The sequence below is a fragment of the Silene latifolia genome, chromosome 2, assembly GCF_048544455.1.
Source record: "Silene latifolia isolate original U9 population chromosome 2, ASM4854445v1, whole genome shotgun sequence".
Taxonomy (NCBI): Eukaryota; Viridiplantae; Streptophyta; class Magnoliopsida; order Caryophyllales; family Caryophyllaceae; genus Silene; species Silene latifolia.
In genome coordinates this window covers 151,075,234-151,083,902 of record NC_133527.1, presented here as the reverse complement: position 1 = coordinate 151,083,902, position 8,669 = coordinate 151,075,234, and positions in this window count along the sequence as shown.

Sequence of the window (8,669 nt, the reverse complement as noted above, 5' to 3'; positions counted from 1 at the left end):
TTGAATCGGCTTTGAATATCGGAAGAATCCACACCAAGCCTTTCAATTCTTTGAGGCTATTGGTTGATAGATGGCTCCATGTTGATAGTGGGAAGAAGGGTACAACCGTTATTGTTAATGGCGGCCTAGTCACGGTCCTAGCCAAGCACTTTGATCCTAATTTCAATAAGGATAGCAAGTACAAGGCAAAGGAAGGTGGCCATCTTATTGATATGCCTATCATGATTAACAAGTTCAAGTGGGTTGCTCAAAACCCTCTTGACACCAAATATGGATGGCTAACAAGTGAAGCTAGATCGTTCACCTTACCCTCGAAGATTTGTCGTCTAAGTGTCCACCGGACCAACTATCTACTTCCCCTATCCGAAGAAGCCAAATACATCATTCAACAACAAAAGGGTGATCATGAAACCCCCTCCTCTTCCATTGTTATACCGCCTTACCCCTTTGTGTATGAAGAGTTCAAACCGGAAGGAGTTGAAATTGGGAAAGACTATGTCACTCTTCTTATGCAAGCCATGCACAAGCAAGCTTATGAAGACCGGAAGAATGCATATTTGGCTCAATATCCTCCCCTCTTACATTTAGCTAGGCAAGGACTCCTTGATCCATCTTGTCCTTTGCCTAGTTGGGCGGATAAAGAAGCCTTGTTTCCGGGTGCATCTAGGGACGTGGTGGAAGACAATGAGGTTGTTGGAAATGGTGAAGAATTTGATGATAACATTGAGGAAGAAGAAAATGGAGATGAAGAAAGAGATGGTGAAGACGATGATGAACAAGATGATGGAGAAAGTGAAGAAGAAAGTGCCAAGAAAAGTGGCAATGTGACCACTTCTCATGAGGGAAGTGATGATGATGATAGCATGATGGAGGACTAGCAAGCCTTGGAGACTCCTACACTCCCATGGTTTGTGTCTATATCTCTTTGTATTTTATTTCTTTTTGATCATTATTGGTTTAGTCCTAGCAACATCAAAGGACTCACACCTTGGTACCATTGAGGTGTTCTTTATTGTTCCCATTTGTAAAATCCAAAATGACAATCTAGTTTCATGCATAGCTTAGTGTGTGCATGAACTATACCCATCCTTGACATTAGCAATAGTGTCTTATTTGGTTTGGGGAAGTTAATGCATACACAACGGGAGGTAATCTAAATTATCCTCTCCGTCATAACAAAAACCATGCATCATGTAGTATAGCTTAGTGTAGAATTGCATTTAGTATAGAAATCATGCATCATCTTTGCATAATTTCCATCATTTTGGCCATTGAGGACAATGCCCATATTAGTGTGGGGATGGGAATTCGATCATTAACTTTTATTCAAAAACCCATAAAAATTGAAAAATTTCAAAAACCATAAAAATTTGAAAAATTGAAAAATCCAAAAACAAGTTCATTTCCTTTGAATATATTGTCTTGTATATATTATGTTTGTTCATCCTTGTTCACTTTGATTGACTACGCCACATCCGAGACATGGGGATATTGAAGACCGCATGGTATGATCTTTCCAATCTCCTTTTTTCTCTTTATGTTAATGACTATGTGGCTTTATTTTGATTGATGCGGTACAACAATGTGAATTTAGGACTTGCATTTAGTTTATTTGGCATACTAGTTGGTAGAATCATTTGCATTAGGATGTTTATATGTTAGTTGCATCATGGCATGTAGTTTGCATGTTAGAAAAATTTTGCGAAACCGTCTACTTGGGAAGCTTGACAAGTATATATAGGCCCTAGTAGATGCTTTTTATTCTTAAGACTTTGCTTGTTAGAATGCTTGTAAAACACCCTAGGATGTGTCATGCTAGTATCCTTTGACCCATGGTTTAAGGCCTAGTCAAGAGTACCTTGTGGTGTGATAACTCCTTGGCTACCGTTTATTCCAAGGTGACCCTTGAAACCATGCATCCATCATCCATGTTCTACCATATTTTTGTCATCAAAGGGAATGGGCACAAAAAGAAATTGTTCAAAAATTTGAGTTCAATGAAATGAAAAGTGAAAGAAAGTTTGCAAAAATTGCACCAAATGAAAAGAGGAGCAAAAATAGACTCCTAAAGCTTCAAATACAAGGCACCCTCGTTACTAATTGGGGTGACTTTGAAAATGTTCAAAAAGAAATACAAAAAGTTGTCAAGTATTGAAATGCCAAATGTTCAAAAAGAAATGGCAAAAAGAAAGTGTTCTCAAATGTTATATGCCACAAGAAATTGGGGGGAAAACAAAAACAAAAGCAAACTCCCAAAGTGAAACTCAAATATCTATTGATCCCTTCATCCATCGTATCCATTTTTGTGCATGGTAGAGAGGGGACGACCCTTCTTCTTGTCTAGGCAAGAGGGGGAATTCCGTGATCCTCCAGTGTTTCTAACACCATAGGGAGTCTACTCTTGACAAAAGCATTTAACGATTGAGGACAAAGGTACCCTAGCTTGACACAACTTGGAGGTGATTTATTGGTATCCTTCTAGGCTTAGTAGTTTGAACAAATTGCATCTATGAAGGATTGTGTACCCTTGAATTGCTTCCCTTGTAGATAATTTCCGCCACTTGGATGAGGAAAGTGGCTATTCTTTTTGTAGATGCATCCATTATGCGATTTTATGTGCTTTAATGATTGGATGTATCGCCATTTTGGCAAGCCCCACCTTGCCTTGCAAGAAGGCATCCTACCTCATGGTTGTCTTGTTGTGAGTTGAAGGGGCGGAGTGAGACCCGCTAATTGTCTCATATCGGCTATTATTATTAGGATAGGTTAGTATTGGTCCTAGTCTTTGTCACCTCTTTACTCGGGACGAGCAAAGGTTCGGTTTGGGGATATTTGATGTGACCATAATTGGCGCATATTTAGCCCCCGAATTACCATTGTTTCCATGCTTTTTAGTGCCTATTTGGGTCATTTCTTATCTTTAGTTCTTTGTTTTGCATATTCTTTGAGATTTTGATCCCTTGGTAGGAAAGGAGTAAGAATCTTGCATTTTCATGGCAAAACGAGGCTAAATTGATTGTATTCAATGACCAAGCATCAAGAAGAGACAAGACTAGAAGGCCTTTGTACATATTATAGTAGAAGAACAATGTTGAGAAAGGATCCTTGCGTCCCCAAGGAAATCCCCAAGGAATTTATGAAGAAAAGGGAAGAAAAGAAGAAGAATTGAAGCTGACCAACAATCCGAACGGATTGCAGACAATCCGCCCGTCCAGCCAGCCCAATCCGAGCGTCCCTCCTTGGAATCCGCTCGGATTCCCCCTCAACAATCCGAGCGTCCCTCTCCTGAATCCGCTCGGATTGCACAGCCCAAATCCGGCCGTCCCGACTCTAATCCGCACGTTCACCGCGACAAAGACGGATTTCATTCTTCAAGCTACGAAAAGAGAAGCCCTTCTCTCAGAAAATACCGGGTCCTCCTTGCTCAACTTAAAAAGTGTAATTACTAGTTTAGCCCTTAGTTAACCCTAATGCATCCTCCCTAATTTTCACTATAAATACCCCATTAGTCTAATTAGAGGAGCATGTTCTTCTTATCAATATTTAGAGTAGTTAATATCAATCAAATCTCTCTTCAATATTGTAATCAAGTATTAATCAAGTTTTAATCCAAGTTTTAGTTCTTTAATCTCTCTCTTGTTCTTCCTTTATTTTGGGTAATTAGAAGAGTATTGGGTTTATTGGGAGATTGACAACCTTCCATCAATCATCAAGTTCTTCTATTATTCTTTGCATTATTATTTTGGAATCATTAGTAGGTATAATCTCTTAATCCCTTTTTAATTATTGCTAATTACTTTCATTTATTCATCATGTTTCATATTGTTGGTATGATTGACAACCTTGCTAGCATGATCAACATGATAATGAGTGAGTAGTCTCTTAGCTAGGGTTTAATGGGTGATTAGGGAAACCAACATGGGGAATGATTCATGCTTAAATCAATATGCTTTCATATCTTATTTGCTTGCTTGTTTTGATCTTAATACATGCACATGTTATATTTGATGAAATGCTAAGCCTATGAATCCTTGCATTTACTATCATCTCCTATCTTTTCAATGAGACTTGTAAGACATAACCCAACTCGAGTCTTGTTAGACCATGCATGTGTTGAGTAGGAAAGATTAAGTCGACTTGTAGGTGTTGTACAATCTAATCGATTCGGCTCCGGGACCCAAACTTTCCTAGGATTGTAAGATATAACCCAACTCAATCCATCACAACAATAATTGCTTGCTTATAATTTGAGAACATGTTTGTATGATCATATCCCATGATTCCCCTATGAACCCATGACACCCTAGTGCCTTTAATCAATTGTTTACACCCCTTATTTTATTCATCTTGCTAGTTTATTTTCATTGCTATTTTAGTTTAGTAACCTTCTACATCAACCCAATTTGTGACACCCCTAGACACTACTAGTTACAATAGAATTCTCATTTCAATACCCGTCCCTTGGGATCCGACCTTTAATTGCCTCTTTACTAATTGTAGAGTTGTTTGTGAAGTATAAATTGTGTTTTGTATCGACCATTGACCAACGACCACATATACTTAATTGTGAACACGAAATGGCCTCGATCAACCATGATATTACACAATTCTGCTAAAGGTAAGGTCAGTCGGTCTGATGTGAGAAGGGTAAAGGAAAGGTCCTTCCGGTCTGCTATCCGCCCTAAAATACCACTAACTTAGCTTCTGCCCTCATTAGTGTAGTCTATTGTTCATAACAGGTCTATTCATTCCAATCTTCCGATCTAGATCTGAATTTAACTGGATTAACTAGTTTAGAAGCGTGCACTCAACTAAACGATTACAATTAAATTGCTATGAATCAATTCTCATGTGTAAAAACCGTCTAATCTAATTATAACATTATTGTTTTACTATCATGGCTCCCCTAATCCTCGCACTAAGGGAATTAGCTACTCATTACGGTAAATAAAACGATAACAGATGATAAAGCAATAGGAAACATGATATAAAGATGAATTAGATGAAATAACATAAACTTAACAATAACACTAATTAAAACAAAAATTAAGTACAAAGATTAAAGATATGCAAAGAGAGAATTAAATTAAATGAAGAGAGTAAAGAGAAATTACAAAGATTTCGGATCCGGAAATAAAGAACAAAGTTACGTTCGAACAAGATTAAAGCTGCTAACTGAATGCTTAAGAGTAAAGTATGTAGAATGAAAGATGATTAAAAGATAACCCTAACCTAATGACGTCTTTCCTTTATATAGGAAAGATATTTATTAAACACGTACTTAACAAAATAAATAAGTTCTCGCGATAAAATCTCGCGTAAAATAGCAAAGTGCTCGATCGAGTACTTTCAGACTCCTCGATCGAACACTATTCCAGCAAAACCTCTCGATCGAATAGATAATGTACTCGATCGAGGACCTCCAAAATAGCACCTCTCGATCGAGAACAGTAGGTTCTCGATCGAGGTCTTCTCACCACCCATATCTACTCGATCGAACAGAATAGCCAACAAAAGCCATCGATCGAGTCTAACACCACTGAACCAGCTCCTTGCTCGTTGATTTGGCTTCCAAGACGACTTTACGCTTCCCGAGGCAAAGGCAATCTTGCTCCAGTTCTTCCATCTCCGTAAATGCAAGCTAAGGGACGATAAAGAGGCTCAATTCCACCTTCTTTGGTACATTCCTGCAAATAAAGCAAAGAAAACCAAAGTAGACTATCCGGGGGACATTTGTAGCATAATACTACGAGAATCGCATAGAAATACGTGCAATAAAGGCTCAAAAAGATTATATAAAATGCACGTATCATATTACTATTATATTCAATACAGATATATTTTTAAAATCATTTTTATATGGCATAGATGAAAATAACCCGTGAATTTCACGGATTTAAACCTAGTTTTATTTAATTCATTCAAATTTTTTTTTCCAACAATGTATAATAAATTGCATACAAAATTTTAAAATTTTAATAAGTTTTATTGTGTACTTAAATTGTATTGATGAATGAAATTGAATTTTTGGTGCAATTTTGGTTGAAAATAAAAAAATTGGGTTGAATTTCATTTTTTATCAAAGTTATGGGGTCTAATTACTGCTATATTTGTTAGTTATGGGTCTTAATCTCACAATTGGCAAAAGTTATGGGGATTTAATCACCACTTTCGCACTTATCTAATTTAATATAACAAAACATTACAAAAATAACGTTTCTCGTGTCCTAAATTTAATGGGATGTCGTATCACGTATCTATGTCCGTTTGGGTACTACCTAGGGAGCAACTTAGATTCAACTCATTTAAACCTTTTACGGTCGTAATAACATTAGTAAAATTCTTTCCTATGTCCATATATAGTTTTAAAAAGTGACTTGAAACACCTAACAAAGCGTCTCATTATAGACGGGGGATATTCGTCTATAGTTATAGACGGGTCAAATATCCACCCACTTTAAGCAAAACGGGCTAAATGTCACCACCTTAACGCCAAATGTCACCAGTACCATTTCCATGTGTTAAACTACCTATTGTAGCTTAGGAAATGACACTAGTGACATTTGACGGTAAGGTAGTGACATTTGACCCGTTTTTCTTAAAGTGAGTGGATATTTGGCTCGTCTATAGTTATAGACGAATATGCGCCGTCTATAATGAGAACTTGTGAACACCTAACTACTTAGGTGACCTAAGTACATCTGGCTAATTAGATGAATGGCATATCATTATTCAATGGTTTATTTTTTATTTCTTTTTTATTGTAGAATCCCTTGGACAACTAGGTTATAAGATCACTTCATTCCCCTTACTACCAAGAAAATAAATTTTTTAGTAGTTTTTCCGCCTAAAAGAACATCTCTCAAATGGGTCTATTTAATTTACAATCTCGGTTGCCCAAGGTTGATATATCAAAGTTAACAATCCAAACATAATTATTAAAGTATAAATGAATAGAGTTTACATGTTCTCCAAAACCAAAAACAAAGTACAACTGTGAAAGTCCGACAACTAGAAATGAAAGCTAAGTCTTTTGACGGCAGAAGCTAGACTCGAGTGGTGACTCCCCATGACTGCCCCATAGCTAAAGAACTCCATCACCTGTCACAATTTGCTCACCATCTCCGAATGGATTACCACAGATTTTACAAACAACAACGGGGTCAGTTACTGTATAATCAAAATAAGACAAGTACGAAAGATAAACACTGATCATCGGCCATCTCCAACTCCCTATCACAACAAGCAGCGGTGGGGGACCGCAGCCACACCCACCAAGATCCCGCTCATCAACGAGCAATAATATATGTCCCTTAATGTGCACATCCCCTCCCGTGACGGGTTTCACGGAGGGCGAACTAGGGTGTGAAGCCACTCCCGCAAGTGATTCCACCACAATCATCACAATACCAAAACCAACATCATATCAACACCAACACCAACACCATCACCATCACCAACATCAACACCAACACCAACACCAACACCAACACCAACACCAACACCAACACCAACACCAACACCAACACCAACACTAACACCAACACCAACACCATATCAATCACAATAACAATCACACAACAGTTACCACATAAATCTTAATTCAATTAAACAGTAAAACTGAGTAGGAAACCCTACCTTAACACAACTGCAAGAGACACAAGCAATGCAATCTAGAACGGCTCCTACGAAGTCCTCACCTAACAACAATCACATAAACTCCAATTACCATATGCAAAACCCCTTTTTCCCCAATTCACAATTCAAGCCAAACCCTAAAAGATTAATCAAAGAACTAAGGAAAACACGGATTTACCGACACCGACGATAGAATGAGAGATGAAGAAACTTGCTAACAATCACACACACTAAGGAGAGTTTTGGAGAGGATTAGAGCGTCGTTGAAGTGTTTAGGTTTTTGTAAAAATGTAATTAGAAACTGATTAACGCGTTTTATATAACTCTAATCATCTCTAAATCAAACCGCGGAAATAACACCCGTCAGACCGGATACTCGGTCGAGTACAGAGTATACTCGACCGAGTACGCTCTACTCGGTCGAGTATTCTACATACTCGGCTGAGTATTCCTGGACAGTAAACTATCCATAAAACACGACACCCCTTACTCGGCCGAGTAAGCCATATTCGGCCGAGTACAGGCTTACGAAAACCGTAGTATTACAACCTCACTATATTGAATTTCAATTATCAGAGAACTGTATATGGAAACAATAATAAATTTTTATTTTATCTTTTTTACAAGAAAGAATCACAATCTCTAATTTATTATACAATCATTTTCATAAATATTATTCTTCATCGCTTACACTCTAAAATTACGCAAATCTACTTCTTATGCAATCTTTACCATAATTACTGTTCATTACTTACACTCTAAAATTACGTAAATCTGCTTCTTATTTTATCCTTCATCGGTTACACTCTAAATATGGTTTTTGTAGGACTTAACAATTTTTATGTATTTTTTTTATTAGAAATAAAAAAAATGTTAGTTTAATTATTCGTAAATCGTCTTTTTAAATGCGCGGTATACTGTTTTTACGTGTTTTCATTATAAGTTTAATACTCGTTTTAATTACATTTTACATCACTTAATTGTATTTTAATGTCATAAATTAGTTTCATTTAATGATATAGCATTATAGA